Here is a 12,854-nt window from a genome sequence, read left to right on the forward strand (position 1 = left end):
TGTGAACGCCACACTCAGCAACGCTTTTGGGATAGCGTTCACTTTGGACGTGAACGTGGCATTCACTTTGTGAATTTTTTCGTGAATTCAAGTCTGGAAGACAAAGCCTCATGCCATCCATACACTAAGGGTGCTCAAATATTGAGCGCAGCGCTCAACCAAGGGAGCGCTAGGAGAAGCGCTCAACCAAGGGAGCGCTAGGCAGCGCTCGAGAAACAAACGCAGCGCTCACAAAGAGAGCGCCAAGGCAAGAAAAGAGCGCTCAATGCACGCACCAAAGAGCGTAGAGCTCAATTAAGGGAGCGCTGGCCAAGGCAAAGAAGGCTAGCGCTCAGCAAGGCAACTCAGCGTTCACAAAGTGAACGCTAGGAGGCAATTGGCACACGTGAAGGGCACACCAAAGGGAATGAACGCTACGTTCATTATCCCAACTGAACGCTCCCCTGGGAGCTAGCCAACACCATCCGGATCCAAATTCATTCAAGGCCAAAATTAAAAAGCCCACTCCAAGTTTTGAAGATTGAAAATAGAAAGTGTATAAATAGGATCACATTTGAACCTTACCGGGCCGGAGCTGACATTTTACTTAATTTTGAGTTCTCTCTTTTAATTTTTCACTTGGGGAATTGGGATCAGATCTAAGTTTTCTTTGTTCATTTACTTTCTTCTACAACTTCTATTTTCTGTTTTGAGTTTTGAAACTTAGATTGAAGAATCCCACTGCAATTTTTCATCTGAAAATCATTTTCTACTTGTCCTTTTATAGTTCTAAGAATTGGGAATTGGATCTGAATCTTCTTTTCTGTTTTTCTTTAATTTCTTCTGTAATTTATTCATTTCTGTTTGGTCAAGAGAGTAATTGAGATCTAGATCTGCTTTTCATTCTTATTACTCTTCTGCAATTGTCAATTTCTCTTTTAGGATTTCATAATTGAGCTAAGCTTTCTTGCTCTTTTTATTCTCCTGCAATTTTTCATTTCTGTTTTGGTTCTTCTATAATTTCTCTTCATCTGATTTACTGCAATTTACACTTCTAGTTCAATTTGAATCCCAATACCCAATTCCTTTTATTCTTCAAGCAATTTACATTTTCCAGCAATTTAGATTCAGCAATTTAAGTTTCTTGCACTTTAAGTTTAAGTCATTTACCTTTCTTGCAATTTAAGTTTCAGCTTGTTTACTTTCTTGCACTTTAAGTTTCTACAATTTACTTCTTCTGCACTTTAAGATTCAGCCAATTTTTATTCTGCACTTTAGTTTACTTGCAATTTTACTTATGTTAATTAAAATCACTCAAATCATCAAATATTCGCTTAACTAAATTCATCACCTAACTAAAGTTGCTCAATCCATCAATTCCTGTGGGATCGACCTCACTCTTTTGAGTTATTACTACTTGATGCGACCTGGTACACTTGCCTGTGAGTTTGTGTGGAATCGATTTTCCCTCATCAAGTTTTTCGCACTATTGTCAGGGATTGATATAGATTGACAATGATTAAGTAGGGTAATAATATAGATTAAGCACTTTTTCTTTATTTTTGTCAAGCCTACTAACTGTTTGAGATTTTGTTTCACTAACTTTAACGCCACTCTAGCAATAGAGTACTCTACATGTGTAGTTGGTTTGTGTGTATGTCAGAAGCAAGGAGAGAGGTCTCCACCTTTTGTGACCAAGACGAGAGAACTCTCCGAAGACTAAGAAGAGAAGCAAGAGGGAAAGGAGTTGTTGAAGAAGTAGACTCAGAGGAAGAGAATCAAGAGATGGAAGGGAATGTCCCTAATCCACCAGATGGAGTGGCTAACATTGGCCAACCCTAAAGGAGAGTTCTAGCCTCCTACACCTTCCCCAATGCAAGACACTGTGGGAGTAGTATACTCACTACAAATGTGCATGCTAAGAACTTTGAATTGAAGCCTCAACTCATCACTTTGGTGCAGGACAACTATTCTTATGGAGGAGGTCCCTTGGAAGATCCAAACCAGCATCTAGCCATCTTTCTAAGGATATGTGACACAATTAAGACAAATTGTGTCCACCTAGACATCTATAAGTTGCTGCTATTTCCATTTTCCTTGAGAGATAAAGCTATTCAATGGTTATAAGTATTTCCCAAAGAAAGCATCAACAACTGGGAGGGTTTAGTGAGCAAATTCTTGGCTAAATTCTACCCACCTCAGAGGATCATAAGATTGAAGACAGAGGTGAAAAGCTTCACCAAAATGGAAGGAGAATCACTCTATGAGACTTGGGAGAGATACAAGGCCTTGATTAGGAAATGTCCACCTGAGATGTTTAATGAATGGGATAGACTTCAAAATTTCTATGAGGGATTAACCTTAGAAACTCAATAAGCTTTGGATTATTCTGCTGGAGGATCAGTGCAACTAATGAAGACAGCTGAGGAAGCTCAGAACCTAATAGACACTGTGGCAAATAACCAATACTTCTAAGCTCATCAAAGGCAACGCCAACCAGCTCAAAAGAAGGGTGTATTGGAGCTGGAAGGTGTGGATACCATTTTGGCTCAAAATAAAGTGATGCACCAACAGATTCAACAATAAATGAAGATGATGGCTAATAAGATTGATGGTCTTCAAGTAGCTGTAGTGAACACAATAACTCAACCATCACCTACATGGGGACAAAATAAAGAGAGCTATGAAGAACAACAGCCTGAGCAAGTTAACTACATGCACAACCAAGGAGCTGGACAAAATGAATTCCATGGAGATACCTACAATTCATCCTGGAGGAATGATGAGCGGATGATTTGTATACTTTTTGGCATTGTTTTTAGTATGTTTTTGATATGATCTAGTTAGTTTTTAGTATATTTTTATTAGTTTTTAGTTAAAATTCACTTTTCTGGACTTTACTATGAGTTTGTGTGTTTTTCTGTGATTTCAGGTATTTTCTGGCTGAAATTGAGGGACCTGAGCAAAAATCTGATCCAGAGACCAAAAAGGACTGCAGATGCTGTTGGATTCTGACCTCCCTGCACTCGAAGCGGATTTTCTGGAGCTACAGAAGCCCAATTGGCGCGCTCTCAACGGCGTTGGAAAGTAGACATCCTGGGCTTTCCAGCAATATATGATAGTCCATACTTTGCCCAAGATTTGATGGCCCAAACCGGCGTTCAAAGTCACCTCAAGAAATCCCAGCGTTAAACGCTGGAACTGGCACCCAAATGGGAGTTAAACGCCCAAACTGGCACCAAAGCTGGCGTTTAACTCCAAGGAGAGTCTCTACACGAAATTTCTTCATTGCTCAGCCCAAGCACACACCAAGTGGGTCCGGAAGTGGATTTTTATGTCATTTACTCATCTATGTACTAGTTTTCTATAAGTAGGACCTTTTACTATTGTATTAGGACATCTTGGTAGCTATCTTTGAGTTTTATGCTATCTTAGATCATTGGGAGGCTGGCCATTCGGCCATGCCTAGACCTTATGCTTATGTATTTTCAACGGTGGAGTTTCTACACACCATAGATTAAGGTGTGGAGCTCTGCTGTACCTCGAGTGTTAATGCAATTACTATTGTTCTTTCATTCAATTCCGCTTGTTCTTTATCCAAGATATCACTTGTTCTTCAACATGATGAAGGTGATGATTGACGCCCATCACCATTCTCACCCATGAACAAGGTGACTGACAACCATTCTTGTTCTACAAGCATCTGAGGCTTAGTGAATATCTCTTGGATTCTTCGGAATCTTCGTGGTATAGGCAGGACCTGATGGCGGCATTCAAGAGAATCCGGAAGGTCTAAACCTTGTCTGTGGTATTCTGAGTAGGATTCAATGATTGAATGACTGTGACGTGCTTCAAACCTGTAACCTACTGGGCGTTAGTGACAGACGCAAAAGAGTTATTCTATTCCGGTAGGGGAGGGAACCAAACTGGTGATTGGCAGCACTGTGACAGAGTGTGTGCATTAGCTTTCACTGCGCGGATGGGAGGTAGCTGCTGACAACAGTGAAACCTTACACGAGCTTGCCATGGAAAGGAGTAAGAAAGGATTGGATGAAGGCATTAGGAAAGCAGAGAGACGGAAGGGAAGGCATCTTCATACGCTTATCTGAAGTTCCTACCAATGAATTACATAAGTATCTCTATCCTTATCTTTTATGTTATTTTCGTTCATCACCATATACATCTGAGTTTGCCTGACTAAGATTTACAAGATGACCATAGCTTGCTTCAATACTAACAATCTCCGTGGGATCGACCCTTACTCACGTAAGGTTTATTACTTGGACGACCCAGTGCACTTGCTGGTTAGTTGTGCGAAGTTGTGTAATGCCATGGTATTGAGCCACCAAGTTCTTGGAGCCATTACCGGGGATTATTTGAGTTGTGAAAAAGTATTGTTCACAATTTCGCGCACCAAGTTTTTGGCGCCGTTGCCGGGGATTGTTTAGGCTGGACAACTGACGGTTCATCTTGTTGCTTAGATTAGGTATTATTTTTTTTCGAAATTCTTGAAGATGAATTCTAGAGTTTCATGATGATTTGTCGAAATCTGGCTGGCTGAGAAGCCATGTCTAATCTCATTGGACCGAGGTTTCAACTTATCACCACAAGAACTTGTTGATTTCTTATCAATCTTGCTTTTGGAGCAGTGATTTGCTAAGGCTTGGCTGGCCTCTGGCCATGTCTAGTGTTTTGGACCGAAGCTTTCTTTGAAAGCTTGGCTGGCTATGAAGCCATGTCTAATTCCTGGACCGGAGTCTTAGACTAGCATTGCACTGATTCCTGGAATTCTCATTAAGAATTTTGATACCTTTTCCTACTTAATTTTCGAAAAACACAAAAAAATTACAAAATCAAAAAGACCAAAAATATTTGATGTTTCTTGCTTAAGTTCAGTGTCTCATCCTAAGTTTGGTGTCAAATGCATGTTTTTGTTATAATTTTCGAATCCATGCATATATTTCTTTGTTTTGATCTTTGAATTCTATTGACTTGAAGTATTTTGTGTGTCTCATATGCATTCTCATATTGTTAGTGTCAGTAGTATACAAACTGCTAAGATTGGTGTCTTGCATACATTGTTAATTGATTCCTTTTGCATTTTGATTATTAAAAAATCCAAAAATATTTTTAATTTGTGTCTTTTCAAGTCAATGATACAAAGAATTGAAGATCCAGAACATACTGCAGAGGAATTACACAGAAAAAGCTGAGCATCCAAAAATGCCCAGTGAAGAAGGCAGACTGGCGTTTAAACGCCAGCCAGGGTACCTGGTTGGGCGTTTAACACCCAAAAAGGTAGCATTTTGGGCGTTAAACGCCAGAATGTATACCATTCTGGGCGTTTAACGCCAGGATGGTGCTAGGGGGAAGATTTTGTTTTCAAAATCAATTTTTTTCAAGTTTTCAAAGTTTTTCAAAATCAAATCTTTTTCAAATCATATCTTTTCAATCAAATGTTTTCAAAATCAATTTCTTTCCTTTTTAAAAGATACTTACTAACAATTAATGATTTGATTGAACATCTCAAAAATTGTTGCCTTTTCTGTTGAGAAAGGTTTTATGTTTGAATCATATCTTTTCTTGTTAGGCAAGTCATTAATTTTTAAAATCATATCTTTTCAAATTGTTTTCAAATTACATCTTTTAAAATTGTTTTCAAATCATATCTTCTCAATCACATCTTTTTAAAACCATAACTTTTCAATTAAATCTTTTTAACCACATCTTTTTCAAAATAGTTTTCAATCAAATCTTTTTAAATTTCTAATTTCAAAATCTTTTTCAAAAATCACTTGATTTCTTTTTCACTTTTAATTTTCGAAAATCATCCATCAAATTTTCAAAAATGTTTTCAAAATATTTTAATTAATTTTCGAAAATTCTCTTCCCTCCTTCCCACATCCTTCTATTTATGGAGTACCACTCCTTCTTAATGCACAATTCGAACCTTATCTAAGTAAAGTTCGAATTCTCCTTCTCCTTCTTCTTTCTATTTCTCTTTTCCTCTGACACCTCAAGGAATCTCTATACTTTGACATAGAGGATTCCACATTTTCTTGTTCTCTTCTCTTTCATATGAGCAGGAGCAGAGACAAAGGCATTCTTGTTGAAGCTGACCCTGAACCCGAAAGGACCTTGAAGAGAAAGCTAAGAGAAGCCAAAACACAACTCTCTTTAGAGCACCTGACCGAATTCTTCAAAGAAGAAGAACACATGGCAGCCGAAAACAACAATAATGCAAACAATGCAAGGAAGGTGCTGGGTGACTTTACTGCACCTACTCCTGATTTCTATGGGAGAAGCATCTCTATCCCTGCCATTGGAGCAAACAACTTTGAGCTTAAGCCTCAATTAGTTTCTCTAATGCAACAGAATTGCAAGTTTCATGGACTTCCAATGGAAGATCCTCATCAGTTTTTAGCTGAGTTCTTGTAAATCTGTGACACAGTCAAGAATAATGGGGTTAACCCTGAGGTCTATAGACTGATGCTATTCCCTTTTGCTGTAAGAGACAGAGCTAGAATATGGTTGGATTCTCAACCTAAAGAAAGCCTGGACTCTTGGGAAAAGCTAGTCAATGCCTTCTTGGCAAAGTTCTTTCCACCACAAAGATGGAGTAAGCTTAGAGTGGAAGTTCAAACCTTCAGACAGAAGGATGGAGAATCCCTCTATGAAGCTTGGGAAAGATACAAACAATTAATCAGAAGATGTCCCTCAGACATGCTTTCTGAATGGAGCATCATAGGTATTTTCTATGATGGTCTCTCTGAACTATCCAAGATGTCTTTGGATAGCTCTGCTGGAGGATCTCTTCATCTGAAGAAGACGCCTGCAGAAGCTCAAGAATTGATTGAAATGGTTGCAAATAACCAATTCATGTACACTTCTGAAAGGAATCCTGTGAACAATGGGACTAGTCAGAAGAAAGGAGTTCTTGAGATTGACACTCTGAATGCCATATTGGCTCAGAACAAGATATTGACTCAACAAGTCAATTTGATTTCTCAAAGTCTGTCTGGAATGCAAAATGCACCAAACAGTACTAAGGATGCTTCATCTGAGGAAGAAGCTTATGATCCTGAGAACCCTTCCATGGAAGAGGTGAATTACCTAGGAGAACCCTATGGAAACACCTATAATTCTTCATGGAGAAATCACCCAAATCTCTCATGGAAGAATCAAGAGAGACCTCAACAAGGTTTCAATAATAATGGTGGAAGAAACAGGTTTAACAATGGCAAACCTTTTCCATCATCTTCTCAAACAGACAGAGAGCTCTAAGCACTACCTCTCTGATGGTATCTAATCAAAACCACTCAAAGTTTCATGACTGAAACTAGATCCTCCATTAGGAATTTGGAAGGACAAGTGGGTCAGCTGAGCAAGAAAATTACTGAACTTCCCCCAAGCACTCTCCCAAGTAACACTGAAGAAAATCCAAAAGGAGAGTGCAAAGCCATAAATATGGCCGAATTCTGGGAGGAAGAAGAGGCAGTGAACGCCACTGAGGAAGGCCTCACTGGACGTCCACTGGCCTCCAATGAGTTTCCCACTGAGGAACCTTGGGAATCTGAGGCTCAAACTGAGACCATAGAGATTCCCTTGGACTTACTACTGCCTTTCATGAGCTTTGATGAGTATTCTTCCTCTGAAGAGGATGAGTATGTCACTGAAGAGCAAGTTGCTAAATACCTTGGAGCAATCATGAAGCTGAATGACAAGTTATTTGGAAATGAGACTTGGGAGGATGAACCCCCTTTGCTCACCAAAGAACTGGATAACTTGTCTAGGCAGCAATTGCCTCAAAAGAGGCAAGATCCTGGGAAGTTTTCTATACCTTGTACCATAGGCACCATGACCTTCAAGAAGGCCTTGTGTGACTTGGGGTCAAGTGTAAACCTCCTGCCCCTCTCTGTAATGGAGAAATTAGGGATCTTTGAGGTGCAAGCTGCAAAAATCTCACTAGAGATGGCAGACAACTCAAGAAAACAAGCCTATGGACTTGTAGAGGATGTTCTGGTTAAGGTTGAAGACCATTACATTCCTACTGATTTCATAGTCCTAGAGATTGGGAAGTGCATGGATGAATCCATCATCCTTGGCAGACCCTTCCTAGCCACAGCAAAGGCTGTGATTGATGTTGATAGAGGAGAGTTGACCATTCAAGTGAATGAAGAATCCTTGGTGTTTAAGGCCCAAGGATATCCCTCTGTCATCATGGAGAAGAAGCATGAAGAGCTTCTCTCAAAACAGAGCCAAACGGAGTCCCCACAATCAGACTCTAAGTTTGGTGTTGGGAGGCCACAATCAAACTCTAAGTTTGGTGTTGAACCCCCATATTCAAACTCTAAGTTTGGTGTTGGGAAGTTCCAACACGGTTCTGAGCATCTCTGAGGCTCCATGAGAGTCCTCTGTCAAGCTAATGACAGTAAAGAAGCGCTTGTTGGGAGGCAACCCAATGTTTTATAATTAATTATTTTCTTTTGTTATTTTATCTTTTTTGTAGGTTGATGATCATAAGAAGTCACAAAAATAATGAAAAAAAAAGCAAAAACAAAATGAAAAACAGGAAGAAAAACAGCACACCCTGGAGGAGAAGAAGCTGGCGTTCAAACGCCAGTAATGCTAGCTGTTGGGCGTTTAACGCCCAGTCTGGCACCATTCTGGGCGTTTAACGCCAGAAAGGGGCACCAGACTGGCGTTAAACGCCAGTAAAGGGCAAAAACCTGGCGTTAAACGCCAGGAATGGGCACCAGCCCGGCGTTTAACGCCAGAAAAGGCTCAAAACGTGGATTTTGATGCCATTTGGTGCAAGGATGCCTTTTCCTTGACACTACAGGATCTGTGGACCCCACAGGACCCTACCATCACTCTCTCTCTTCTTCCCCCATTCACCAATCACCTCAACACTCTTCCCCAAAAACCCCTCACCTATCAAATCCCATCTTTCTCTTCACCACTCACATCCATTCTTCATAAAACCCCACCAACCTCACCCTTCAAATTCAAACCACTTTCTCTCCCAACCCACCCTCAAATGGCCGAACCCTCATCCCCTCTTTCCTATATAAACCCCTCTTTACCCCTTCATTTTCCACTACCTAAACACCACTTCTCCACCTCCTTGGCCGAATACACCACCATCTCCCTCTTCCTCATTTCTTCTTCTTCTACTCTCTTGTTTTTCTTTGCTCGAGGACGAGCAAACATTTTAAGTTTGGTGTGGTGAAAGCGTTGCTTTTTCGTTTTTCCATAACCATTTATGGCATCCAAGGCCGGAGAAACCTCTAGAAAGAGGAAAGGGAAGGCAAAGGCTTCCACCTCCGAGTCATGGGAGATGGATAGATTCCTCTCAAGGGTGCATCAAGTCCACTTCTATGAAGTTGTGGCCTTGAAGAAGGTGATCCCCGAAGTCCCCTTTTCACTCAAAAAGGGTGAATATCCGGAGATCCGCCATGAGATCCGAAGAAGAGGTTGGGAAGTACTTACCAACCCCATTCAACAAGTCGGAATCTTGATGGTTCAAGAGTTCTATGCCAATGCATGGATCACCAAGAACCATGACCAAAGTGTGAACCCGGATCCAAAGAATTATCTTACTATGGTTCGGGGGAAATACTTGGATTTTAGTCCGGAAAGTGTGAGGGTGGCGTTCAACTTGCCTATGATGCAAGGAGATGAGCATCCTTACACTAGAAGGGTCAACTTTGATCAAAGGTTGGACCAAGTCCTCACAGTCATATGTGAAGAGGGCGCATGGTGCACGAAATTGTGATCACTACAACTTCGCACAACTAACCAGCAAGTGCACTGGGTCGTCCAAGTAATACCTTACGCGAGTAAGGGTCGATCCCACGGAGATTGGTGGTATGAAGCAAGCTATGGTCACCTTGTAAATCTCAGTCAGGCAGACTCAAATGTATAATGGTGATGAACGAAAATAACATAGAAGATAAAGATAGAGATACTTATGTATATCATTGGTGTAAGAGCTTCAGACAAGTGTATGAAGATGCCTTCCCTTCCGTCTCTCTGCTTTCTTACTGTCTTCATCCAATCCTTCTTACTCCTTTCCATGGCAAGCTCGTGTAAGGTTTCACTGTTGTCAGCAGCTACCTCCCATCCGCGCAGTGAAAGCTAATGCACACACTCTGTCACAGTGCTGCCAATCACCGGTTTGGTTCCCTCCCCTACCGGAATAGAATAACTCTTTTGCGTCTGTCACTAACGCCCAGTAGGTTACAGGTTTGAAGCACATCACAGTCATTCAATCATTGAATCCTACTCAGAATACCACAGACAAGGTTTAGACCTTCCGGATTCTCTTGAATGCTGCCATCAGGTCCTGCCTATACCACGAAGATTCCGAAGAATCCAAGAGACATTCACTAAGCCTCAGATGCTTGTAGAACAAGAATGGTTGTCAGTCACCTTGTTCATGGGTGAGAATGGTGATGGGCGTCAATCATCACCTTCATCATGTTGAAGAACAAGTGATATCTTGGATAAAGAACAAGCGGAATTGAATGGAAGAACAATAGTAATTGCATTAATACTCGAGGTACAGCAGAGCTCCACACCTTAATCTATGGTGTGTAGAAACTCCACCGTTGAAAATACATAAGAACAAGGTTTAGGCATGGCCGTGAGGCCAGCCCTCAAATGATCTAAGAACTAGATGTCCAAAGATGATAATACAATAGTAAAAGGTCCTACTTATAGAAAACTAGTAGCCTAAGGTGTACAAAGGTGAGTAAATGACGTAAAAATCCACTTCCGGGCCCACTTGGTGTGTGCTTGGGCTGAGCAATGAAGCATTTTTCGTGTAGAGACTCTTCTTGGCGTTTAACTCCAGCTTTTATGCCAGTTTGGGCGTTTAACTCCCAATTAGGTGCCAGTTCCGGCGTTTAACGCTGGGAATTCTGAGGGTAACTTTGAACGCCGGTTTGGGCCATCAAATCTTGGGCAAAGTATGGACTATTATATATTGCTGGAAAGCCCAGGATGTCTACTTTCCAACGCCGTTGAGAGCGCGCCAATTGGGCATCTGTAGCTCCAGAAAATCCACTTCGAGTGCAGGGAGGTCAGAATCCAACAGCATCTGCAGTCCTTTTCAGTCTCTGAATCAGATTTTTGCTCAGGTCCCTCAATTTCAGCCAGAAAATACCTGAAATCACAGAAAAACCCACAAACTCATAGTAAAGTCCAGAAAAGTGAATTTTAACTAAAAACTAATAAAAATATAATAAAAACTAACTAGATCATACTAAAAACATACTAAAAACAATGACAAAAAGTATACAAATTATCCGCTCATCACAACACCAAACTTAAATTGTTGCTTGTCCCCAAGCAACTGAAAATCAAATAAGATAAAAAGAAGAGAATATACTATAGACTCCAAATTATCAATGAAACGTAGCTCCAAATTAGATGAGCGGGACTAGTAGCTTTTTGCCTCCAAACAGTTTTGGCATCTCACTCTATCCTCTGAAATTCAGAATGATTGGCTTCTTTAGGAACTCAGAATCCAGATAGTGTTATTGATTCTCCTAGTTAAGTATGATGATTCTTGAACACAGCTACTTTATGAGTCTTGGCCGTGGCCCAAAGCACTCTGTCTTCCAGTATTACCACCGGATACATACATGCCACAGACACATAATTGGGTGAACCTTTTCAGATTGTGACTCAGCTTTGCTAGAGTCCCCAATTAGAGGTGTCCAGGGTTCTTAAGCACACTCTTATTGCCTTGGATCACAACTTTATTTCTTTCTTTTTCTTTCTTTTTCTTTTTCTCCCTTTTTTTTTGTTTTGTATTCACTGCTTTTTCTTGCTTCAAGAATCATTTTTATGATTTTTCAGATCCTCAGTAACATGTCTCCTTTTTCATCATTCTTTCAAGAGCCAACAACTTTAACATTCATGAACCACAAATTCAAAAGACATATGCACTGTTCAAGCATACATTCAGAAAACAAAAAGTATTGTCACCACATCAAACTAAATAAGCTAGTTTTAAAGATGAATTTGAAATCCTGTACTTCTTGTTCTTTTTGTGATAAAAACAGTTTTCATTTAAGAAAGGTGATGGATTCATATTCACAGCTTTAAGGCATAGACACTAAGACACTAATGATCATAAGACACAAACATGGATAAACATAAAGCACTAAAATTCGAAAAATAGAAGAATAAAGAACAAGGAGATTAAAGAACGGGTCCACCTTAGTGATGGCGGTTCTTTCTTCTTCTTGAAGATCCTATGGAGTGCTTGAGCTCCTCAATGTCTCTTCCTTGTCTTTGTTGCTCCTCTCTCATGATCCTTTGATCTTCTCCAATTTCATGGAGGAGGATGGCATGTTCTTGGTGCTCCACCCTTAGTTGTCCCATGTTAGAACTTAATTTTCCTAGGGAGGTGTTAATTTGCTCCCAGTAGTCTTGTGGAGGAAAGTGCATCCCTTGAGGTATCTCAGGGATTTCTTGATAAGAGGGGTCTCTTGTTTGCTCCATCTTCTTCTTAGTGATGGGCTTGAGGTCATGCCTTCTCAGTTGAACCGGCTTTGGATGCCATAAATGGTTATGGAAAAACAAAAAGCAATGCTTTTACCACACCAAACTTAAAAGGTTTGCTCGTCCTCGAGCAAAAGAAGAAAGAAGAGAGTAGAAGAAGAAGAAATGGGGGAGAGGGAGATGGCTTTGTGGTTCGGCCAAAAAGGGGGAGAAGTGGTGGTTTATGAAGGATGGATGTGAGTGGTGAAGAGAAAGAGATGTTGAGGTGATTGGTGAATGGGTGAAGAAGAAGAGAGAGAGTGGTGGGGTTGGTGGGATCCTGTGGGGTCCACAGATCCTGAGGTGTCAAGGAAAAGTCA

The 12,854-nt window shown here is 40.6% G+C and overlaps 1 non-coding gene across 1 annotated transcript; it reads right to left on the minus strand.

Annotated features, from left to right (window-relative positions):
* Positions 1-6,600: 6,600 nt before the first annotated feature.
* On the minus strand, positions 6,601-6,708 carry LOC130971723 (small nucleolar RNA R71). Its single transcript, XR_009082935.1, has one exon. It is a non-coding gene; the product is annotated as a small nucleolar RNA R71 (small nucleolar RNA).
* Between the last annotated feature and the right edge of the window lie 6,146 nt (positions 6,709-12,854).

This window comes from Arachis stenosperma, chromosome 3, assembly GCF_014773155.1.
Source record: "Arachis stenosperma cultivar V10309 chromosome 3, arast.V10309.gnm1.PFL2, whole genome shotgun sequence".
NCBI classification, from domain to species: domain Eukaryota; kingdom Viridiplantae; phylum Streptophyta; class Magnoliopsida; order Fabales; family Fabaceae; genus Arachis; species Arachis stenosperma.